The 26313-nt window shown below is 50.2% G+C and overlaps 1 protein-coding gene and 1 long non-coding RNA gene across 4 annotated transcripts in view; one reads left to right on the forward strand and one right to left on the reverse strand.

The window, feature by feature from the left end:
- Window positions 1-26313, reverse strand: part of LOC144762824 (lebercilin-like) — a 2038162-nt gene that overhangs the window by 511458 nt on the left and 1500391 nt on the right. The gene's annotated exons all lie outside the window — the stretch shown is intronic.
- Window positions 2722-26313, forward strand: part of LOC144762825 (uncharacterized) — a 159631-nt gene continuing 136039 nt past the window's right edge. For both annotated transcript variants that reach the window (XR_013596145.1, XR_013596144.1), the window contains exons 1-2: window positions 2722-2751; window positions 15538-15682. This is a non-coding gene — a long non-coding RNA (uncharacterized LOC144762825). The remainder of the gene's footprint in view (window positions 2752-15537; window positions 15683-26313) is intronic.

Below are 26313 nucleotides of genomic sequence, written 5' to 3' on the forward strand. Positions count from 1 at the left end.
ACTGTGCAGAGCCTGTCACCCCAAAAACATTTAACTAGCTTAGTGGAACTGAGAGTCGTGCCGTGCCTGTGCACATCCACACATCCACTCCCCAAATAAACCAAAACAGGGAACTTATCGCTGATGTAATTAGTGTTCAAAGTGTCATAACAGTCGTGCCCAACTTCGTTCTCAGGGGGACTCAAGACTTGGGGTCTCCCCCATCCAAACAGCAGTAGGGTTCAGCAGGGTGATCACGGTGCCGAAGACCTATTAATCCTGCGTCTGGCTCTGAGGTTCAGCACTGGAGTGTTGCCTGTTTCTTCGCCCCAGGGATCCAGAACCTCTAACCCTCTGCCAGCCATCCAACTGGTTTCAAGCCTCCGTCAGTGTTGTACAGAAGAACGTTTTTCCCTTCTGCATCATGCTTAGTTTTGCTGGAAACATCATAGAGTATTTCACCTCCATCTCCCTGAATGCCTGTTAAACCTCCAAAAAGGAGCACCGCTCCCACTGAACTTTAAGCGTAAAGTTGGGAATGAAGTTGATGGTATGGTTATCATACTGAACTGGGAAGGCACTACGAGTGGTCTACAGAATAACATCCCTATCTATATAGTGTAAAGATGTGCACTATCATTGGGCGCAAGGGCGCTCCTGGCTTTGGTGGAGCGCCAGGGACCCTGTGCGCCCTCTCGACAAAGAAATATTTCAAGAGGCCACGGGATTGGAGTTGTTTAAGTATAAGGTTCATAGTCCTCTAAACGGGCCTCCAGTGTGCCTGCAGTTGCAGTCAATTTCTTGACTGTCATTTTCAAAGTTTTTGTTCCCACCTGCAAGGCGACAACAGATTTGCTGTTTCTTTAACTCGTGTTCTCATGTTTTGGAGATCCTCTCTTATCAGAGTGACATCTGTAGACACAGCATCTATCTTCCCTTCCAAGGCAATGTGAATTCCTAGTATCGTGGCCATGATATCCGTTAGGGTGGGTATCTCCACTGCATCTGAGTTTTGCGCCATAGTTGTCTGCTGGTCCCCCAGTGTTGGTTTTGTAGATGCGTCTTTAGGGAAAGCAAATGTATCCAGCTTGGTTTGGTGCACAGTTTTCCGCCCTTTACTCCCTGTCATTGTGGAAGTCAGTGCCGTCATCACTCGCACCCAGGGACCCTGTAGGTACCAGGGTGGGGGGGCAATCACTGCTGCCAGCCAAGGGAGAACAGAAAGGGCCCAAACCGCTTGTTGGCTTTCCACCTCTACCTGCAAGCCCCAACAGAATCTATAGTGCTGCGCCCACAGTGCAGGGCTCCACTGCCAGTGTATGCTCCCATCTTCAGAACAGACCATCTCAATCCTCCTGTTCCTGAGAGCCTTCCTCAATAGCACCTCTCCACCAGGGGGTCCCAAGGCTCAGACTGTGAGTTACAAGTCAAGTTCGGGGGTTTACTGGGAGACACCACCCCACTATCACGTCTCTAACCACTACTTCTGCAAATACTGTTCGGGGGGATCACTGCTGAAAAATGGTCTTGAGGGCCCTAGCAGCACAGCACTTAATTAACAGGAGTTCCCGCAGTGCTTAATTTGTAAAATATTAAGTGCCAGGGCTCTGACCAGGAGCCCACTGCAGCATGCACCAACCATTGCCCTTGTCATCATTGCCAAAACACTGCTAACTATTTCTCTTGCATGTAATTGCGACAGATCAGATTATTACAGGTCCCCAAAGCTAAAGTAATGGCTGGGGAGGCAGATATTAGCAATTTAAATGTATATTGTATGCCTAAACTATTGTCCTGCTCATCTCTAAATTATATGAGCAGCGCCGTCATGTGGTATACTGTTCTAAATATGGTGTTGATAATTAGGTGCTGAGCACCGGAAATCAATTAAGTGCCGGTGCTGAGCACCGGCTCAAATCAGGGCCGGACTGGCTACCGGGCAGTTTGGAATGCTGCTTAGCTGGAGGGTAATTTCGTTGATGGGGACCTGCGTGTACTAAACAAAATTTGTTTTGTTTTCATTATTTCGAAGTGCACGCAGGTCTCCATGTACGAAATCAGCCCCCACTGCAGTTAAATCTACCAGCAGTTCGGCAGCATTCCAAACTGCCCGGTAGCCAGTCCGGCCCTGGCTCAAATTAAGCACTGAGTTCCCGATGTCTCCCCCGCCATGATGACCGGGGAACCGGAATGGAGATCTCCTCTCGCTGGATCCCGGCTCCTGCAGCGTCCACAAGAGACCTCAGCACACGTCTGCAGCACTGCTGCTCTGAAGGGCCTCTGCAGGGGCACCACACCACCTACAGTTGTGCCGCACAACAGGCATGGGGAGAGAAGCGCGGTCTTAGTGGCCTGATTCGGTCAACTGCGCCAGCTCAAGGAGGCTCCCACACTCCATCGCAGGCCTCACGGTTGGTGGGCGAGATCTTCTGTGCTCCGATCTGGGACCTCCACCTGGCCCGTACGTACGCCCCCAGTCAGCAGCCGTCAAATCACGGCCCCCCCATCCGGCACTCAGCACTGTACAGCCATTAATTAGAGTGCAAATGAGGCCGCCTGATGCCCAGTAGTCGATCCACCACATCGGAGCTGTACATCACTTCAGTTCGCTGCGTCAGCTCAGGGGGGGTAAGCCTTTTTAGGTCTTGCTTCTTGCAATTGGCTAATTCGTTCGCTGCATTTTGTTTCCTTGCACCTTATTTGTTCCCGCTCTGATAAATCATTTCTGGTTTTATCCGAAGAGCACCGACTAATTACTGTTCCCTTACTCTTGTAAGTGTTATCTGTTATTTGGGGACTACTTGTTCTTCTTTTGCAAGGCAGCACGCTATGCTTGAACTCTAACAATGGCGGCTGTGCAACTTTCCGTTTGTTGTGCATGGCTCTCCCAACTCTATTTTTACAACATTGTTTTTTTTTTTTTTTTACCAGAGCAGTAGTAGCAATGGCGCGCGCGCGGCGTGTGATATTTTCAAAATACGCGGCTTGACCGACTTGCACCTTTTTGTTTTTTTTAAACGTTTTTGTTTGTCAGCGCGGCAGTGGCACGCTTTAAACAAATACTACCCCTTGCCTTTCTTTTCCAAATGCCCGCCTGTCCTAGTTGCACCTCTGCTCGATGCGAAGATTAACCGTATCACAGACGTGCTCTGAAGATCCTTCCCGAGGTGTGATCGTCTTGCAGTGTCCTGCCATTTCCCTTGCGCCGATCTATGAATTAATACTGTAGGGTGCAACGGTAACGTTTGCACTTTACTGCTGAAGATGAAATTAGCCGGAACAGGGAGCATATTTTACTAAACTAGGGGGAGGGCGTTTGCGATTACGACAGACACGAGTGCACTTTTAACTATTTTATTTCAAGTCATGTCGAAATCCTTCAATATCAATGGGTAGCTGCGCCCTGCTTCCGCCGCAGGCCTATACGTTTGTCCTGCGCACTCTGCCTGCTCTGATTACTTTGCAGTACAAAAGGGGGTGTTTACTTTGCAGGCATAAAGTTAATCCCTGGGGGTCATCTGGACAGCGATATTTGAAGTCCCGTACAAGGAAATCTTTGTCCATATTTCATTGGTTATGCTGGAAAAAAGTAATATTGTATACTCTATAAAGGGTTATAATGTACCCAGACCATGTTTCCTTTCCTCAAGAGATTCTCTGGTGAAGTGACTTCTATGGACTTGCTGATTCTGTTTCTGTAGGATTCCAGCTTCCTGTGGACTTTTTAAGCACTATACCTCAAATTATATTAAATAAGTGCCCCAGATCGCATGTTCTTCCGGGCGGATCTGGTTTCTAGATTGTTTCTCAACAATGTAAATGCATTCAACGGTGTGATTCCAAGAAGGAAAACTTGTGCCAAGCAGAATCGAACTGAGCGCCCCAAACATGGAGCGTCTCATAATAACGGGGGAAGTTTGTAGACTCACAGCCTTTTGTGCCTCTCAAGGCCTTTCTATCTTTCGTGCTCTTCGATGTGCCCTCATTTTATCTATTTTGCTGTTCCTTTTGTTTCATTTCTGTCCATTCTTCGTTGACTCAGCATCCACTCTTCTTTTTTCCTTCCTTCTTCTTCACCCCATGTCTGTGTTCTTCTGTCATGATTTTTGATTACCACCTCACCCACCATTTCTATATCCCTTTATCTAAAAGAGGGGACTTTGGCCAAACTGTAGTTCCCCATACAACTCTTGCATTGCAGCAGTCATGCCTATCTGCTGACATGAAGTACAAAGATAACGAGGGTTAAGTGGTAGTACAAATAATCTAGGTTCAGCCAATGTCCATTTCAGCCAAGGGGCAGCTCGGTCTCGGATTTATTTCTTGAGTGTGTCTCATTTATCGCCTCTGTGAGTAAAACAAATGCCTAGCACTGCCCTCTGATAAGCCAAACTGATAGCCCACACTTCCACAAATAGAGCATTCGAATTATCTACTTTTGCCTCGGTATACCAATCTGGGATCCACTGGACTCTTTGCACAGTGTACTTCATTTTTAGGGCACTATGAACAGAGTCAGCTTTCTACAATATTACAGTACTTTTACCTCACAACTTGCACCCAAATAGACAGACGTTAATGAAGCGGCACTGACTACGAGTGAACTCCCACCGTCACACCAGGATACCCTCCTGGTTTTAATCCTGAAAACCGGTAGAACCTTGACCCAACCCCATTGTATAAACCTACTGCCATTTTGGGGGCAGATTATAAAATACTGGGCAAAATACTAGCAGATCGCTTTGCCCAGATACTCCCATATCTCATTTTTTTTTACATATCTTTTTGGGCATTTAAAACATATGCATAGGATGTATCATTCGTAAATATATTGAAACATCTGAATAGGAAAAATACATTTTCAGTCTCTATTTGGAGCATCATAGAACGGAACAAGAAGATGACCGCCGGAGCAGGAGCTCGCTAAGAGCTCCCAATGCTTGGGATCCCACATCTGGACTTATCCCTGTCAGCACCCTCCATGCCGTGGAACCGTATACATGAAAGTAACAGGATTGTAACCATCATCTTTAAAATCTCTTCCTACCTTGTCCGGTGACGCTTGGAGCCTGCTAGCCTCTCGTCTCAGTCCGGGTCGCCTGGAGACATTCTCACCCTCGACGGACGACTGCTGGACATCGGTGCGGAGGACTCGAGCCTACGGAGGGTCGTTGGGACGATTTGGAGCTCCCCCCCTCCCCCCCCCTGCACCGGATTGCGGATACTTTGAGGGACTACTGCTGCAGACGAGTCGCGTGCCTGAGGAGGGTCGGCGGACGATCTGTGGTCCGCCTCCCCCCCCCCCCCTGCACCGGATTGTGCATACATTGAGGATCTGCGGCTCCCGACGAGTTTCGTGCCTGCGGAGGGTCGGCGGACGATCTGTGATCCACCCCTCCCCCCCCTGTACCCCTGGACACCGTCGCCCTGGCCCCACCGGCTGCCGGACTCTGGACGATGACATCGCCTTCGTCCCGGCTGCCCGCAGACAACCTCTAGCCGCTCTCAGTGCCGGTATGACAGGTCCTGGACATCCGTAGATACTGAGAAGCGCCTGGGGACACGGCTGGGAGGGAGGGAGGTGCGGCAACCGCGACGTGCGTTCCACCGATCATCGGGAAATATAAAAATGGCCGCTGCAGTGGAACGCACACCAACGGAGCCTGGAAATGTCCTTTAGTGACCCCGAGAGGAGGTCTCTCACCATGTGTCGCTCGATACTACAATCTGATGGTGACTTTTCGGCGCACTGTTGTACCGATTGCCATCTTGGTCCTCGCCTTCGCAGGCCATCGCAATGACCCACAGCCCCCCAGCGGACCGTTGACACACTGCTGAGTCTGTTGGCACTTAGGGCTTCTCCGGCGTGCTCTGCATGCACGAGTGGGCAGCTACAGTCCAGCCCTGCTGGTGAAGCTACGGGGCAGCTCTGTTTTGAAAAGCCTGAACTGCGGCACAGGTGCCCGCCTGCTACTCAGCCCTACAGCCTGGCTCTTTCACACTGGTACTGTTGCATCGTGTCTGGTGTCTACTCCGGACAGGATCTACTGAGAACATAAGGTATTTATATTCCACATGCAAACTGTAAGACTCATTTCACTGTTGGTCTTTCCACGGCCCAAAATGGCTGGGGCCATAAACCTGGAGCAATAAATCGCCTCCTGGTCCCCCTGATGTACACGTGGCTGCACAGCATCTCGGCCAGGATTCACCAAACACAGATAAGACTGTCTCCTCCCCTCATAGCATCTGGTCTAATTCGACCTGTCTCTGCTTAGAAAGAGAAACGAAACTGTAATTACAACAGACAGAGGGCTTCGATTCTTGCCTCCCCTTCCCCTTTTGGAGGCCATCTTAGACTAGTCCTCCACCCTGGATATTATATTACTTTATCTAAGGCTAGTCTCCCACCCTGATCATATCATCATCGTATCTTCTTCCCACAGCGCGCTTCTATACCTAACCGTTCACACCCCCCTCACCTACCTACACCTTCCGCTCCATTATGTTCTGGCAGTTTGATCTTTTCGTGTAGTGTTATACCAATAACTGCTTTTTTTTCCCTTTTGCAATTTGTACCCATCACTCTTCGTGTAACACAGTGTCCACTACCTCACACACTGGTTACCGGTCTTTGCAGTATTTTTACTCCTACATTTATGTTATACGCGTTTTCTTTGTAACCTGCACACATAACATTTTTCTGCTGTAATGCACAGACTGCTACCTCATGTATTTTGGCCGCGCACGAGTGTCACTTTTATCCTTGTAACTTAATGTTGTCCTCCAATTTGTTCCTTGTGATAAGCTCACTGACATCGCTGGGTAAAGTCCGCACCGCCCTACATGGATCCCACGGGCAAACACACCTATAAAATCACCTACCCACCCGAGCTCACCAAAAAAAAAAACGCCAAACGCTTCAAACACAACTTCCTGAAGGCACCCGGAAGTCCCCTTCGTGGACACCTACCACTCACTGATCAATGGAGCCACGAGCACCAACATCATCTTCTACACCACACGTAGAGCACAATGGAGGAAAACGTTCCTCACCTCTCTCTCTGTCTCCACCAATAGAAAATCCGCCCATGGTCTAACACTGTCCATCACACCATCCCTGCTCTTCCCAGGCAAAGCTACCATCACTATCTACAACAACGGGATCATCCTCTGTCAATCCACAGATAGGAACCTTGAACTACTGGACAATGTGTTCCCCACCCTCAAAGATCATATCTCCAACCATCGGATCTCCTATCCGAGCCCCTCAGACTACACAACACCCCCCACCTCTAATCGACTATCTGACTCTCCTAACCCAGCACAGCATCAGAATGTCACGCACCTCGCCCCTCCCCCCAACACGCTTGTCACTCACCCACTCACTGTAACTACTACACATCCCTCACCCACAGGCATCGAGCACTCCTCTTCCTCCTCCTACACTCTCCACACCCATAACCCCCTACCCACCACCTCACACCTCCTACTAGTCCAGCAGAACCCCTCACCTCCCATAACTCATCTCCCCTTCCCCGCAGCAGCTTCATCTCTCACCCGATCTCACGATCCACGCTCAGTCCCCACTTCCCCACCCTCCCAACAAGTCTCTTAGAACACACCTCCCCCTCTACCCTATCCCCTCCTCTCTCCCCCGCCATTCTCAGCCCCCACTTCCCTCCATGCACCCCCACCATCGCAAGCCTTTACTCATCCCCCAACTCGCCTTCACCGCCTCCCGCCAATGCCCTCACCATTACCACCAACGTCCCCCCTAGCTCACCCACACTTTTCACCCCCAAACTCCCCCACCTACCGAATTTCATACCACTCACTGATTCCGCAGAACCCTGCACTAACACTAGCGCAACCATCCCCCCCGTCGCCAATTCCCTACTCAATCATTCACCCTCGGCTCTCCTCCCCACCACCATCCCTACCTCCCACACTGGACATGATTATCTCCACCCTCGTACAAGTCAAAGAAGATCTTCACACCATCAAAGAACTCCTCTTCGCACACCCCAGACATCCCGACCCACCTCTACTTCCACGCTCAACAAGCACCCCACCGCCCCGCGCTCAAGAAACCCCCCACCCGCCCCACTGTCCCCTTCACTCAACACGCCCCACATTGGTTTTCTATCCCTAATCGCAATAACACCAACCACCCCCAACGCGCCCGTAATCCCTTCTCGGACCACGACTTACACACCCTCCTCCGTTCTTATGCCCCAGCTCCCCTAAAGAACACAACCACCACACACCTTTCCATACCCACGATTCTCTCAAATCCCCTCAGGTCCCCCACACAAAACAACAGAAGCTCCGTCCCCAAGAACCTCAGAAAAGTCCCTCTCTCACTAGTACCCCCCACCACCCTCTTCACCCCCAGACTCAAATGCATTCTACTCAACTGCAGATCGGCCCCTAGACACTCCTCCGCCATCGCGGATCTCATCATCTCAAGGGACCTCGACCTAGCTATTCTGACCGAAACCTGGCTATCCGAATCTTCTACACCTATATTGGACATTCTGGTTCCCCCCAATTACCAAATCACTAGACTCGACAGGAACAGCAAGACGGGCGGGGGAATCGCATGCATCTCTAGGAACAACCTTGCTGTGACTAAAGTCACCGTCCCCTCACTCACCTCTTGTGAACTCTTCTGCCTCTAGATCACCAGCGGGGGCAAACCTGTATGCTCCTTACATGTCATCTACCATCCACCTGGGGACAACCTCACCTTCTCCCAACAACTCATGGACACGATTTCAACCAACTCCGGCCGGCAAAACACTCAAATCTACCTGGGTGACTTCAACCTTCACTGGAATGATCAGAAAGATGCAGTGGTGAATAGTCTAAAATTTTTCCTTAATGCTCTTGACCTCACCCAAATTTGCAACAGCCCGACACATGACAAAGGATCGATCCTCGACCTTATCATCGCCAAAGAGGAATCTACCCAACTGGAGGCAATCCAACCCTGTGACTGGTCAGATCACCACATTATCACATTCTACAATAATGAAAAGGTTAAACTTAACCCGGCTCAACCCTACAAACCCAAGATCTAGAAAAGGGACATGAAGAAACTTAGCCCCAACTCCCTGCCTTCCCACAGCACCAGCCTCCTCCTTCCCCCCACCGGTGCTGCTGACGTGCAATCTCTGACCGATCAATACCTCAACTCTATGACCACAATAATTAATGAAGCCGCCCCACTGCAACTGAAGAGAGCCTCTACCAAGATCTCTAACCCATGGTATGACGGCAGACTCAATGAAGATAAGCGTGCCATGCGCATGGCAGAGCGCACCTGGAGATCAGTTCCCTTGGCATTGCACCTTAAAACGCTCAAGAAAAAGAGGAACGCCTACTTCAGAAAAATCAAGCGCTCGAAAACAGACTTCTTCAGCCTCCAGCTTTACCAAGCAAAAAATCGTCCGAAAAAACTGTTTGAACTAGTCAAAACTCAAACCAAGGAACAACCTCTTCAATCTAATAGCACAACAAGTAATATACCATCCTGTGAAGACTTTTCTGCTTTCTTCAAGCAAAAAACTGATAATATAAAAAGCGAACTCCTCAATGATGTAAACCGATATTCTAGCCACATCAGCAGAACCACCACTCAACCTAAAAATAACGTGGCATGGTCGTCCTTCGACACCTACTCAGAAGAATCAATTAACAAACTGCTCGGCACCCTGAAACCCTCTAATCACCTCACAGACCCCTTACCTGCTAATGCTGTAAAAGACTTCATCCCCCTGCTCCTCCCTCTCTGGACTAAAATCATTAACAGTTCCCTACAACAAGGGCTCATCCCTGACTCCCTCAAGGTAGGACAAGTCTCGCCTATACTCAAGAAACCTACAGCTGATCCGCTCGACCTAAACAATTACCGCCCTATCACCAATATCCCCACCTTGGCCAAACTGCTGGAAAAATGCGTACAACTCCAACTGACAAAACACATTGATCAGTTTGACCTCCTCAACCCTCATCAATCAGGCTTCCGAGCAAGACATAGTACGGAAACGGCTATGACGCATATAATTGATGACGCCCTCCAATTCCTTGATCACAATGACTCTTGCCTTCTCATCCTACTTGATCTCTCCTCGGCATTTGACACCGTCAAACATGAGAACCTACTCGAACTGTTAAACACCAGAATGGGTCTATCTGGGACTGTTCTCAAATGGTTCACCTCCTTCTTACATAATCGGTCTCAGAAGTTTAAGATCAACAACATGCTGTCCTCAGCTGTACCCGTAACATTAGGCGTCCCACAAGGATCTTCCCTATCCCCCACTTTGTTCAATCTAGTCATGGAACCACTCACCACCTTGCTCCAAGCATCTAATGTGCACTTCCATATGTACGCTGATGACACTCAACTCTACCTCAAACTAGAATCCCCGGATGACATCAAACTTCTGAACTCCACGCTCAGAAACACCCAATCTTGGTTGGCCGATAATCACCTCAAACTGAATGCGCAGAAAACTGAGTTCCTTCTGATCTCACCTCCTGCGAAAATCTCCACCACCCAATCTTGGCTCAAGCACCTAACCGCACTCAACATCCAACCCACCATCGTGGACTCAGTGAAATCCTTAGGGATCACACTTGACACCAATCTCAACATGCAGCAGCATATCAGTAAAGCAACTAAGGGAGCTAATTTCCAAATCAACACTTTGAGGAAACTTAAACCCTTCTTCCCAGCTAAGGACTTCCAAACTGCAGTACAAGCCCTAGTCATCCCACGCATAGATTACGGAATTGTGGCTCTCAGCGGACTCCCCCTATCTACAACTGCACCACTAAGAGCCTCCCTGAACGCTGCTGCGAGACTGATCACTGGATCAAGAAAACATTCGCATATCTCCCCTGATTTCAGATCCTTGAACTGGCTGCCTTTTGAAGCCAGAATACAGATGAAAATTGCCTGCATGACACACATGGCTGTACACCACAAGTCACCCAACTACCTCACCCAAAAGCTGTCTGTATCAGGAGGCTCGAGAACAAACAGAAGCTCAAAAAATCTCCTCCTGAAACCTCGAAGATTCCGGAAGGAGAAAACATACAAACGATCCTTCTCAGGAATGGCACCTAGGATCTGGAACTCACTACCTCCCGAAACGAGGCTGATCTCCTCCACGGCATGTTTTAAGAAAGAAGTTAAAGCCATCCTAATGGCTAAATTCACTTGAACTCTATTTTGTTCTGAGCTAAGACTATATACCGTCTCTTTATTAGTTGTTTACTCTATTATCTACATGTTGACTTTTTTACTTTATTATCTATTTGTTTTATGCTTTTATCGGATTGCGATCTTATTGTGTTACACACATTTTACCTACTACTGTTATTGTTACTAAAGTCTGCTCAATCACCCCCTTGTTTCCCTTACCCCTTCCCGCTGTAAAGCGCTCTGATATCTGCAAGGATCTTGTTCGCGCTATATAAAACTTTGAAAATAAATAAATAAATAAATAAAATAAATCATCAAACAACCAAATATCTTATCAGCCTGTTACCCCAATATAGATAATGTAACATTCTTGAAGAATGCCTCCTTTGTCAACAAAATATCTAAACTGCCCTATATACCACCCTCCCGTCCCACCCTCTTCCATGTCAGTATGTCAGCCCTATCCCCTTCTTGAATCATGCCTGTGTCTCACCTTATGTCCTCCCATGTCTCATTGATCTGGTAATAATCGCTACCCCATTCTCTATGTGGTGTTCCCAGCATTGGGGTTCGGAGTCGGGGCATCATGAACGATTGTGCGTCCGCCATATCCTTCACATTGCCTCCTAGGCTCTTACGTCATCCTCTACTTTCTCATGATGTCCAAGTTGTTGCAATTGGGCTTCCTATGCCGTTGCTCATTCATAAGCATTTCTCATCCACATTGCTGCTCTTGGCGGGGAGAGGCTCATCCATGATATGGCTATTCAACGTTTTACAAGTAAAAGCCCTGGTATCACAAAATTCCCACTGAGGTTTTTATTCTTGGTATTGGAAAGTAGACCCAGCAGGACTGCACAGATCTCCCTAGGAATCACCCACCCTGTAGCCTCTTTTAGCTTAGCTAAAATTTCAATCCAGTGTGGGCCCACGGCTGAGCAAGACTAGGTCACATGTATGAAATCCTCTTACGCTTCACCACAGCCAGGATATTGCCCTCAGTGAGTTAGGTAAATTCTACTTAGTATTTTAGGGGTGAGGTAAGTTTGGTCTACAAAGTTATATTGGATCAATTTAATTTGCGTATTCAAGTTCACTTGTTTAACCCCTTCGTGTATTTTAATCCAATCCTGTGCTGTAAAGGGGTCTTCCACCACTGCCGCCCATTGCGCCTGAATAGCGAGTATCTGAGTCATCTTATCTTCCCGGATTGCCCGGTATAGGTGCGAAATAAGTCGGCGTCCCTGGGCCATGTATAGCATTACATACAACTCATTTGTGACCGGGGGTTCTTCCAGAAACAAGGACCATTGTTCCGGGGCTACCTGGTGTATCTTTCTATATTGTAGAAACTGCCTACTCCCCAAGTCGAAGGTGGCTTTTGCGCTTTCTCGTATGATGTATTGTTTATTTTCAAAAAGGTAACCCATCGTTAGGCAGCCTTCCTTCCATCTACGAACAGAATCTGCAATTTTAGAGAAGGGTTGTGTCACCCATCTGGGGCATATGGCGCTCGACCTAGCAGCTTTCTAACCGTGTGTTCCCAGACCTCTGCGATATGATGGATTATGTAGGGGTAGATGGGGGGCACCCTCGTCGCTAACATCAGGAGCTCAGGGAGTGAGGCTCCCGGGAAGGTTCCCGTCAACAGTTCCATCTGCCAATTCTCGGCTCCATTTAGCCAGTGGGGGGCATGCTGTAACTGAAAGGCCGTATAATAAAATTCTAAGCACGGTACCTCCAGTCCCCCTTCTCCAATGTTCTCTGTAGTGTGGTCAAGCTAACCCTTTTTACACTTAGAGCCTCATTACATTTCTACCAGCAAGCTATCTAGTGTTTTAAAGAAGTGATGAGGGATTTTTTTAGAGTGAATCCTGCATCGCATATAGACATCAGGGCAGGCTGATCATTTTTGTTATAGGAATCCTGCCCCTAACAGATAGAGGCAATTCCCGTCAGAAATGTACTGAGTCCCATATACCCTCTATCACCTTCCCTATATTGATCTCCAAGTAGCTCTTAGGCATACCTGCCAGCTTAGTTCCCAGATATCTGGGCTCAGCCTCCATCCTCGGGAGTCCCACCATTGGTAGTATCTCCCACGGCTTTAATGCCAACGTCCAATCGGGAGTAGTTTCGATTTACCAGAATTTGTTTTTAATCCTGAGATTTCGCCGAACCCCCCCAATTATTTTAGTAGTATAGGGACCGCCTGAGCTGGCCGTCGGATGTACAGCCAAGTATCGTCCGCGTACATTGAAACCACATGGTTAGTGTGTACCACTGAAATCCCTCATGTACCCAGCTTTTCCATCAAAGCTGCTGCTAACTGTTCCATCGCCACTGCGTGACATCGTACATCCGAGTCTAGTGAGTTGCAGTGCGAAGGCCCTCCACACCAACTCACCCAGTCGTATCCTGGTATGGGGGGCCGTGTAAAGCAATTGTATCCATTTAAGGAATTCCATTCCCACTCCCGTTAATTGCAGGACCTCCCATATGTAGGACCAGTTCACTGAATCGAAAGCTTGTTCTATATTCAACAACGCCAAAACATGGTTGTCCCGGTCCAGAGAAGGGGAGTGCCATATGTGAGCCCGCCTCCGCAGGTTATGGGTGGTACTACGCTTGGGAATAAACCCCGCCTGGTCATGATGTATTAGGTAGTGCATATGTGGCAAGAGCAGAAAAGCCAAAATGCTGCTCAGGATTTTCATATCTATATTTAACAAGGAAATCGGTCGGTACGAACCTGGCAACTGAGGATCTCTGTCTGCCTTGGGAACCATGACCACCAAAGCATCTCTCATTGAGGCTGGTAGGTATCTTAAGGGATTCATTATATACCTCTAAGAGGCGGTTCCCCAGCAACGGTGCAAACCTCCTATAAAATTTGGCGGAAAGCCTTTGCCACTGGGACTTTTGGCTTGTTTTAAATCTCATATGGACTCCATTAATTCGTCTTTGGTCATCGGGGTGTCCAACAATTTAAATGTTGCATCCTCTAGTCAGGCCAGGCCCAGGGTGGCCAGATATTCGACTACCCCTTCCGGGCCTGGAAAGGGTTGTTTCGTATAGACTTTGGCCAGATGATCTGTCAAGACACCCAGAATTGCATTTTGATTATATACTATGGTCCCCTGCCTAGAATGCATTTGTACTATGGGGCACACAGGTGTCTCTCCTGATCTATCTCCGTCGATGGGCAGACGCTGCCGGTATGCTGTGTAATTACATTTTTCAAAGTGACGTAGAGTTGCCATCCACAGTGTCACGATGTCACTCACCAGAATCTCCTAGTTTTCCAGGTTGTTTCCTTCTTGGTGCTAAGTGTTCCCAAATCCTCCCTGAACCAACCAAACCAGCAAAATTATAGTAATCCTTGTCGGCCTGCTTGATCCCTGGGGGAAGAGGGAATTGGAATGAGAAAACAAGACAAAACACTGGCTCTGTCTTCTGGGAAGTAGTGTAGTTGTTTCTCAGCTGGAAGTGACTCTGAGCTCTTTGCTGTGTAGGTGAATCCCACAGATAATGAGATTCACGGTAAAATATCAACTTCCTGAATTATCAAGATATGTAAAACTCTGCCTACCTAATCAAGAAGGGCTCATGCAAACACTTCTATATAGATACTTTATCTTGTATCTTTTATATCCTCATGAGAACCTTAAACACATAAAAGTTTCATTAGTTATTGCATCAAAGCATATACAATCAGTGAACATAGTGTTAGGTGATTAGTTATATTAATTATATTTGTTAGGCATTACTCCATACCTGTTATTCTCAATGAAGACTTGTTACTTGGGATTCTGAAATTATATTGAGAAAACATAGAACAACATGTGCTTTTACACTGAGCTATAGATCTTCATGCGCTTTTGCTCAGGGAACAAGTGCTCCTTTAGACATGTATCTCCTTATTTAGAGGAAGTACTAACTGTACATTAAATATTCCTTCTTAATACAATATGACAAATAGACGAGTAACTAAGTTTTCCTTTCTTAATGCACAGTGACAAATTGACATGGTTAAACTATTTAGCAATGTCTCTTTTGGTTTCTCAGAGAATCTTTCAACTGGGCGCTAATAGGATGCCACTGTTAACATAATTGACTTTCCTTGGTTAGCACCTCAAACAATGTTTCACACAAATAAAGGTCTTTAAATATGTCCCAAAGTCTTTTTCTCCTAATGCCAAATTGTCCGTAATTTCTACAATGAGAGGAAGTCTGTATAAGCTTACCAGGTTTTCTTTTAGTCTGCTGCTTATTCTTGATTTATTACCTGTTACCGGGCTTGAAATAACCTCTTCCGTGTTTTTCTCTTCTTGTTGCAGGTTTAGAGGAATGCCATTAGCAGAGCCCGAAGAAGGAAGACGATAGCCAGCACTCCGGAAGGACTCGGGGATCGGAGTAAAGAGAGAGATCCACGAAGAAGTCACCGAGGAGAGGGAGCAGGTTCCACGACGGCTTCTCGGAAAGGTAGGTGTCTGCGAGGTTTCCAAAACTGGTGCGGAGCTTCCAGCGGTGACGCGGCAAAGTGAAGCACCGATTGGAAGTCGGTGGGGTTTTTATAGTCTTGGCAGTCCTTCAAGTTGCTGGCGCACTCTATATGGTGTCTTTCTGCAAACCCCTCTGATCACTACTTTCATGGCCTCCCATTCCATTGCTCTGGGCACGCTGGGCCCCAGTTCACTTCAAAGTACCTAGAGAGCTCTTCTTCCACTGTCGCAGCAAAGGTGGGTCTGTGAGCGTCTCAACTTGCAACCTCCATGTGGGGATCGCCGGGCGAGGTCTCAAATTTTTTTTTTTAAGTTTCAAAAACCTTTATTGTTCACATCTGCAAGCATACACAGCCCACTGCCTACAACCCGGAGGCCGGCGGCGATGGGTCATTAAATCAATAGCAACGTTGTCCAAGTCTACACAGCCTTGTGGCCGACAGCCCTGGGGTCCGGCGGCGTAACATATTGACAATGCAGACGTACAGCCTTTCTGGGACTAAGTGTGAACTATCCCATGGGCCCCCCTCCGAAAAAGTGGCATCTCCTGTAGACATCCCCCCTAATCCCTACCCCATCAATTTATGCTGCAGAAGTCGCACCAATTTATTTCTAGAAACCTCAACCAATGAACAGACCCAAACCCCCCCCACCCCAATGTCCACACACACAACCCACCCCGCTACACACATAGTAGTTAGGTGAACGAACCGCTAGTCCCTCTCACCCCTGCAAATCTGGCAGCACAATCAGATGCCTATATGTGCCTATAATCAACCTTCCCGTAAAGACCACCTAAGCGCTCTACAGTGACCCCCCAGTGCATCCGTAGAACCAAGCGGGGGGATCGCCCCTTCTCACCGCCAATGTCCACTTCCCTCCCCCGACGCTGCACCGTCCCAAAGCCCTTCCATGGTGCCAGTGTGTTAAGTACAACTACTGCTCTTCCTCGACATGCGGCACCGCATCCGGCCGCCCACTCCCCCGATCCATCTCCTCACCCGCAGCGCTATCTGTGTCTCTGTTTCCTAAGTACGTGTGGTACAAACCCCAAAAGTTCTTTGGCCGGCTAGTAGGGGGTAGCAGCTCACTGTAATGTTCAGTTTGCGTGCAACAATATAGCATATCCTGTGCCCACCGCTTGACCGTCGGCAGCGAGCCCCTCATCCAACAGAAGGCGACCACTCGCTTCGCCATGAGCATTCCCATATCAGCTAGGCGCCTTGCCGCGACCGGTAGTCCCCTGGAATGGCCTAGCAACGCCAATGTTGGGTCCGGAGTCAGTTCTAGCTCTAGAATCTGATTCATCTCTACAAACACACGATCTCAGAATTTCTGGACTCCCGGGCACCACCAAGCCAGATGCATAAAATCCGCTATTTGTGCGTGGCACCGCTCACATTCAGGCGACTGCCTGAGACCATACCTATAGAGCCTCTCCGGGGTATAATACACTCTTTGTAGGAACTTGAAATGTACTAACCTATGCCTGCCATTCAGCGATATCTTCTTAGTATTCGCGCAACAGTATCGCCACATGTCATCATCTATCGTGACCTGTAAGTCCTGCTGCCATGCCACTCTGGCTTTCATAAGTTGTTGCTCTCTATGTGACATTGCTGCCTTGTAAAGGTTAGTAATTAACTTACGTGGAGCCCCCGTTTTAATCACATATGTGAGCTCCGGGATCTCGGGCGGCTCTGCCAGATCAGGACCCAGCAGGTCCAACAGTGCGCTGCGCACCCTGTGAAACTGGAACCGGAGCAGCAATGTGGTTACACTGTGCCCAGTCGCTACCTGATCCCACACCTTCACTCAGCCGTCCAAGAATAAGTCACCCGCCTTGGTGATCCCCAGTTTTTGTAACGCTTGGACCACACCTCTTTCTATAACTGGAGCAAGCCACAGCGTCCACTCAATGGGCCAACTGGGGGAGTAGAGGATCGCCCCATGCCGAGCTTGCAGGAGGGAGTGCCGGTATGATTGATGGCAGTTATGGAATCTAATATTCCCGTCCTTCGGTCCACCGAGTTGAATACCGTGGCCAGAAGAGGGAGAGGGTCCGCAAAGACACGCTCCATACGTATATGGGGGACATTCGCGTCTCCGTGTATCCACGTGTTCAGGTGGGCCACCTGCGCGACCCTGTAGTACAGTTCCAGATCCGGGGCCCTAGACCACCCATATTATACGGGAGCGTGAGGAGAGTCCACTTCGCTCTAGGTTGTTTACCGCCCCATGCTAGTTAAATCAGGAGCTGATTCACAGTCCGGAAGAAAGATTTCGACAACACCATCGGTATAGCACTGAAGAGGAATAGGAATCTGGGCAGCACCACCGTTTTCATGATGGCTATGCGTCCCATAAGGGATAGCGGGAGCCTGCACCACGCCTCCACATCATCTTCCAGCCTCCTAACTGCCACGCCATAGTTTTCTCGCATTATTGTTTCGGAGTCTGTGTGCAGTTGTATCCCCAAGTACCGAACCGATTCCTGGGTCCATTGCAGCGGATATTCCATATCAAACTTGTTAGTAGCCGGGGTAAGGGGAAAGGCCACTGACTTTGTCCAGTTCACCTTCAGACCCGACAGCGCACCAAAGCACACTACCTCTCTGAGCACAGAGGACAAGTTAGACTCCGGATCTCGAACATACAGTAGGGTGTCGTCAGCGTACGTAGATACGACTATTTTATACGTTGGAAAACCGACACCTTTGTTACCGTGGTACTCACGTAACGCACATGCGAGTGGTTCTGCTACTAGTGCATACAGTAGCGGCGATAATGGGCAGCCCTGTCTAGTTCCTCTGCTTATCGGGAAGGTATCTGTCACTAGATCTCCCAGACGAAGCCTCGCCGTGGGAGTGTGATATAGGGCACCAAGCATCTGGAGGAACGGCTCACCGAGGCCAAAGTGACGCAGTACACGAGTCATGAACGGCCATTCCACAGAATCAAAAGCCTTCTCCATATCGAGAAAGACCGCCATGGTTTTCGCGTCCTGCCTGACATGCTGCATAGTGCCCAGCACTGTACGAATATTATAGGTGAAGTTCCGCCCAGGGATGAAACCCGCCTGCTCTGGTGCGACTAACGTAGGAGCCAGCAACGCCAGACGAGTCGCCAGCACCTTCGCGTATATCTTAGCGTCAACATTGAGGAGCTACAGAGGTCTGTAAGAGCTACACTCGTCGGGCGGCTTGCCTGGCTTGAGGATTGTTACTATTAACGCTTCACTCATAGATTGGGGAATCACACCTTCAACACAAATGTCATCGAAGAGGGCGGACGAGTGGGGGATCAGTTTTTCTTGGAAGGCTTTGTAAAAGCCCACCGTAAGCCCATCAGAACCAGGGGCGCTACCAGAACCTCAGGCTCACCCCTCGGCATAGAAGGCTTTCCACCAGCACAGTGGGCTCTCCGCCTTGATGGGGCAGCGTCCCCAGTACATGCACTCCTCTCCAGGCCACCAGCTGACCCCGGGCTCCCCCAACCCCGTGGGACCACCAGAGTCAGTCCTGCTATCGGGAGGCCGCAGCCGCGCAGCATCGCTTATGGCGTGGTCGAACCACAACCCAATCGAGCCGCCTCTTCTCACAGCATCACGCCAGTTCCCAAAGGCGTCAACCGCAGTTCGGCACAGCCCCCCGTCTCACAGGGCCCAAACACCGCACCTCGGGCCTTCTTTGATCGGCAAGTCTCCGGGCACTCGCCTCCGCAGCAACAGTGGTCTTCAGGGGTTCACAGGGTGCGGCTAATAAGGCCTCCGAGGATCAATATCGGAGCAGCGCTCATTGCGCTGCCACCCCCCCGCTGCGCGGGGTATCGCCCCCACGCCTCTATCACTCGGCTGTCCGGGGCAGGGGGACAGTCGAAAGTAGTTCGCCTCACTCCTCTCTCAAGCCTCGTGGGCCTACACACTCCTTCTGCACTTTCAGGTGTGGCGACCGGGGGGGAGAAGGGCCAGTGGCGGGGGGGAAGATGGTGGTATCCTCACGTAGAGACCCCCCACCTCACCTGGTGCCACTGCTGTGCCGGTCTCTCCGAGGGCTCCGGCCAAGTCGTCCACACCCCCGGGGCACAGAGGTCTCTCCGTCCGCATGTCGCGCTACCTCCTCTGGGCTCTCACCACACTCGAGGACGGAGCGTCCAGGCCTTCCCGGCAGCAGCTTGCCACCGTGCGTTTCTCGATCCGGGCGGCTCCGAAATTCGGAGGAAAGGGCTCCGCTGCTTGCTCCGCCAGTCCGGGGACTCAGGGGGGGGGGCGGGACCAAAATCAGCCGTGTTCCGATGCAGGATGTTGAAGGATAGGCAAGTTGTGCGGCGGAGCTTCAGGCTTAGGCGGCCATCGCGGTTGCCGGCAAGCTCCACCCCGGCGAGGTCTCTTATTACCAGGGGAAAGCAGTACTGGGAAATGATCTGAGAGATATCTCGGCAGATAGGCTATCTCTCCTAGCACAGGAGCAAGGTTCATTGATTAAAAAACACTGGTCTAGTCTGCTGAACGTATTAGTTGCTGGTGTGTGAAAGGAAGAGACTTTACAGTCTGGGTATCTCACTCTCCATACATCCCATAGATGCAACCCCGTCAGGGTGTCCCGGAGGGCTTCTGTCATCCCCGGTTTAAAATTCTGTCAGGGGTTAATGGTCCAATGTCCCATCCATCACACAGTTATTAGTCCCCCATCATAATCACCCCTGCCCCCAGGTATGGGGTCGCTGCAGCCACCAGGTCAGGAAAAAGCCCGGGCAGTCGGAGCTAGGAGCATAGACACTAATAAGACACATCTCTCGACCATCAAGCCTGCCATGTAGAATCCTGTAACGCCCTTCTGGATCAGTAGCATGGTGTAAGTGTTGAAAGGGGACCCCTGGAGCCACCCAAATGAGGGCCCCACGTGCAAATCCTGAGTATGAAGTGGTGTGTTTCTGCCCCCTCCACCTGACCTTATATAAGGCAGCGCATCACCCCAGACATGAGTTTCCCGGAGCCATGCTATAGAGATTCTGTATCTTTTTAGATAGGCAAACACCCATCTTTGCTTTTCGAGAATTGCTATACCTCGCACATTCCAGGTAAGTAATTTCATCATGGGGGAATCCATGTTGACTAGTGTTTGGTGTTACCTCTTTGTTCCCACCTTTCCTCCCTCCACAGATATGGGCTTTGTAGCGTTAGACTGCATTCCAGACACTGAACCCCTGAACCCCCTTAAACCTTTGCAAAACACATGTAACAGGCTTAAATTCCACCTCCTCCCCACCCTCTGGTCAGTCAGTGACTCGCTCTACGCTTCCGAGCTGAGTGGTCGCTCCCCTGCTGATAAGGTACCGTCTGTGCAGCGCTTTTGATCTATTCCAGACTGCAAATAATCGCGTTTTGCTCCTGCCGCTCTGCCCATTTTGTTCGCTGCTTTGCCCATTTTACTTGCTGAAATTGACGATCTGCCCTTTCGCAGTGTGATTCTGCCAGCGTGACTCTGCAGTTTAATTTATTTACTTATCGCCGCTTTTGCTAATTTGCTTTCTGTTTACCAGCGCGACCCTGTTTCAGTCCTTGCGTTTCCCCCCCAAGCTCTCCTGCCGCCCTGACCCCTCCACCTCCATTTTGTTGTTGTTTTCGTCCTCCTTAGCCCGCCCCGCCTCCCAGCTGAAGCGCCCTCGCCCCTCCCCCCCACTATCCATATATGACAGGAGTTCCCGCGCGCAGCGTTCACGCGCAGCGACCGCGCCCAACCCGCGCCGAAGGTGCGCCAAAGGTAAGCCCGTCTACGCCCGTCCGCGCCTGGACCGCGCCCAGCGCCAGTCCCCTTGCCCCTCGCGCTGCCCAACCCCCCCGCATTTCCTACGATGCCGCCGCCCTCCTAGCCCTTAACCCCGGTCGCGCCCCCAACTGCGTCCAAGCCGCTCCTGGACGCACCCATGGTCCGTTCTCCTGCTTCTCCTGCAAATTTAGCGGCACCGACGACATCTCCGCCCCGACCACACCACAGATTCCCGACCCCAACCACCTAGAATGCATCCTTCTCAACACCCGCTCGGTCCACAGACACGCCATTGACCTTTGGAACCTACTAGACACCATCTCTCCAGACGTCGCCTTCCTAACGGAAACATGGATGAACGCCTCCTCCGCCCCTGACATCGCCATCGCTATCCCTGATGACTATAAGATCACGCGCAAGGACCGCATCGACCATACAGGAGGAGGAATCGCTATCGTCCACAAGAAATCCATCCGCATCTCAACCAGCTCTGACGCCAACCTCGCCAACTCCGAACACCTTCACTTCCAGATCCACATCGACCCCAAGACCACACTCAGAGGCACCCTCCTCTACAGACCACCAGGACCCCGCGCTAAATTCAGTGAAGACATCACGGACTTCATCACCCCACACGCGCTCCCCTCCAAAGACTACATCCTTCTGGGAGACCTCAACTTCCACCTTGAGAAGATCAACGACCGCAACACCGCCACCCTCCTGGACAACCTCGCCAACCTCGGACTTAAACAACTAGTCACTTCCCCCACCCACATCGCAGGTCACACACTCGACCCCATCTTCACCTCCAGCAACCATGTCTCTTTCAGCCACACTACGGATCTCCTCTGGACTGACCACAGCTGCGTTCACTTCACCTACAACAAGCCGAAACCAATCATCCACCTCCAACCAACTCTACAAAGAAACTGGAACAAAATCACCACGGAGCAGATCTCCACATCGCTCCTTCAAACCTCCCCAGCCCTCTCTTCTAACGCCAACGAAGCCGCCTCCAACCTCACCCTTTGGTTATCCAACACCGCCGACACCTTAGCACCACTGAAAAAACGCCAACACAAACTTGGCATCAAGAAGGCCTCATGGTTCAACGAGGACCTCAAGAAATCCAAGAAACTATGCCGCTCCCTTGAAAAGGCCTGGAAAAAAGACCCATCCACCAGCAACAAGGACGCCTTCAAAAGCGCCATCCGTACTCACCACCAACTGATCCGAAAAGCCAAGAAAACAGCATTTAAGGATCGACTCGACAACAACGCCCACAACAGCAAGGAACTTTTCAACATCGTCAAGGAATTTTCCAACCCCTCGGCCAACTCCAACGACATCACCCCCTCTCAAACCCTCTGCGACTCCCTAGCCTCTTTTTTCCACAACAAGATTGCTGACATCCACAACAGCTTTGACAACCAACCCGGAAGCCAACCCACCCTTCCATCAGCTGACTATCCTCCCCCCGTTAACACCCTTAACGCCTGGAACCCAATCTCCACTGAGGACACCATCCGCCTGATGAATTCCATCCACTCTGGATCCCCCACAGACCCATGTCCTCATCACATCTTCAACAAAGCAGACTCCGTCATAGCTCCGCACCTCCGAGACGTCATCAACTGCTCCTTCAACTCCGCTACCTTCCCAGAAGACTGGAAACACGCGGAACTCACCGCCCTTCTGAAAAAACCAACAGCAGACCCCACCGAACTCAAAAACTATCGCCCCATCTCGCTTCTTCCATTCCCGGCCAAAGTCATCGAGAAAGCTGTCAACAACCAGCTCGCCGCCTTCCTCGAAGCCAACAAATCACTCGACCCCTCACAATCTGGCTTCCGAGCCAAACACAGCACTGAGACCGCCCTCATCGCAGCAACAGACGACATTCGAACTCTACTGGACAATGGAGACACAGTCGCCCTCATCCTCCTCGACCTCTCTGCAGCCTTCGACACAGTATGCCACAGCACCCTTTTACAACGCCTCAGAAACATCGGAATCCAAGGAAAGGCACTGGAATGGATCACCTCGTTCCTCACCGGAAGAACCCAGAGAGTCCGCCTCCCACCATTCAAGTCCGAGGCCTCTGAAATCATCTGCGGCGTACCACAAGGATCCTCACTCAGCCCCACCCTCTTCAACGTATACATGAGCCCCCTCGCGGCCATCGCCCGCCAACACAACCTCAGCATCATCTCTTACGCGGATGACACCCAACTGATCCTATCTCTCACCAAGGACCCCAGCACCGCCAAAACTAACCTACACGAAGGAATGAAAGAAGTCGCCGAATGGATGAAACAAAGCCGTCTGAAACTGAACTCAGACAAAACAGAAGTCCTCATCTTAGGTAAATCCCCCTCTGCATGGGACGACTCCTGGTGGCCGGATGCCCTCGGAAATGCACCCATACCGACAGACCACGCACGGAACCTTGGCGTCATCCTGGATTCTTCACTCTCAATGAACAGACAAGTCAGCGCCGTATCCTCTTCCTGCTTTAACATCCTTCGCATGCTCAGAAAAACATTTCGCTGGATCCCCTCCGAAACAAGGAAAACAGTCACCCACGCTCTAGTCACGAGCCGACTGGACCACGGAAACACCCTCTACGCAGGTACCACCGCTAAACTCCAGAAGAAACTACAACGAATCCAAAACGCCTCAGCCAGGCTCATATTAGACATCCCACGCAACGAACACATCTCTGGTCACCTTAAAGACCTCCACTGGCTACCCGTCAATAAGAGGATTACTTTCCGACTGCTTACCCACGCACACAAATCACTCTACGACATCGGACCAGATTGCCTCAACTCTCGATTGTCCTTCTACACCCCCTCCCGCCATCTTCGCTCTTCCAGCCAAGCCCTCGCCACTGTCCCTCGCATCAACAAAACCTCCATGGGAGGCAGATCCTTCTCATACCTGGCTGCCAAAACATGGAACTCACTTCCCGCTTACCTTCGCCTCACCCAGAATCACCTAGCGTTCAGAAAGCAACTTAAAACGTGGATATTTGACAAATAATCCTCCTCCCCTCCCTAAGCGCCTTGAAACCCTCTGGGTATGTAGTGCGCTATATAAATTTTTTGACTTGACTTGACTTGACTTGATATGGGTCCATCCCTCCTAGTACCATGGAGAGCTAGCATCCGAGTCACCCATCCCATTTCCCTCCCACAAGTTCCCCAACAACAGTAACAATCCACTGTATCATTAGCCATAACCTTGAGCTGAATGTACTCAAACCTCTTAGTGTGCAGAAGCCATGTTCCCCCAAGTAATTGCTTTGCCAGTGGCCGAGCAATCATTGGGGGTGCAAGGTCAAAGCCTCTAGCTCCCTGTACGGGTCTCAGCCTCTAAAAGAGGCGTGGTCTCCTTTCTGGCCACAGGGGAACAATACTGGTAGGTGTCCGTACTTCCCTTTTCAACAAGCAGTATCTCAGAAAGCATTAGAGTCAGGTACTAAGTCCTGTGTGCCAGATCAGAGTCAGACAGCACCTCTGCCATTTGAAAGGTTCCGTTGCACACACCCGGACACGTCCGGGACCCCTGGTGTCCCTCTGCAGCGTCCCCCGAACTGGTCAGCTTCGTCTTGTAGCAGGGTCCGATGACTTTGTTGCCTTAGTTGATCCAGATTGTGAGTCCTGGTAGGCACCAGCGCCACCGATGATTTCCATCCATTCAGATACCTCCGCCGCAGAGAAGAACATAGATATGCCTTTGTGTGGCTGGAAAGAGAAGGCTGTACTTTATCCTGGCATCACGTAGTCACCTTTTGACCGCCATTAACGTCCTCCGTTGTTCTTGAACACGTTATGTGTAATCAGGGTATATAACGATCGGGTGACCATCAAAGAGCAAGGGTTCCCTTATGCCAGTAGCCTGCAGGATCACGTCCCTATCCCGATAATTGAAGAATCGGGCAATGATGGCTCTCAGCGGGCCACAGGTGTGACAGAGGGACCCTATAGGCTCTTTCAATATGAAAGAACTTGGACATCCTCTTGGGTGCAAGGACCTTAGTGGTCCAGTCCTCCAGAATCAACTCCGCCGAGGGACCCTCTGCCCGTTCCGTAAATTTGATTGCATTTTTCTGCAGGTCCACAACCGTTTTCCTCTGTGAATTGACCTTAGATTGGAGGACCACCACATGTTGTTCAGTCATACTCTATCAGAGACCTTACGCAAGTCACAGCGTAGGAGGTTGACATCGATGGCTACTGCATCTAGTGTGTTCATCATGTCATCTCTAGTAGATTTAATCGCTGCCAAGATATCGGTTAATGAAAGGTCTTGCTTGGCTAAGTTCAGAGCCCCCTCACCATTTTACCCCCCACATTCGGGTCTGATTCCTGGGGCAGGGGTTGCGCATAATTCAGGATTTTGTTGAACTTCGTTTGAATACTTTTTTACTTCACCATTTTGTCCTGGTCCTCTCTATGCCCAGCTGAGAACCCAACAAACTTACCAGTGGTTCAGGTCACTGTTGCCTGCTTCCTCTCCTATTGCCTCGGCCAGCGGGGAGCCACCCCTGGGGAAATCCAGACCCCCGTCCTGTCCGCGGATAGGAGACCCCCTCCCCTATGATATTAGATTCTGAGGGGTCCGGCCGAATCAGGTACACTCCGCCCGGTCACCCCTCAGAGGGGTCAGACGAGTAGCCGGCCATCCCTGGAGGCAATCTTGTCTCTGCTTCCCTGGCGGATCTTCCACCTACTGGGAGATCAAAAATCTAACGTCCAGGCACTATCCTACGGTGGTTTGTGGGGCAATGCTTAACTATGGTAATTTTCCGGCTGAGAGACGGGTCAACCAACAGTCG

This window comes from Lissotriton helveticus, chromosome 6, assembly GCF_964261635.1.
Source record: "Lissotriton helveticus chromosome 6, aLisHel1.1, whole genome shotgun sequence".
Classification (NCBI taxonomy): Eukaryota; Metazoa; Chordata; class Amphibia; order Caudata; family Salamandridae; genus Lissotriton; species Lissotriton helveticus.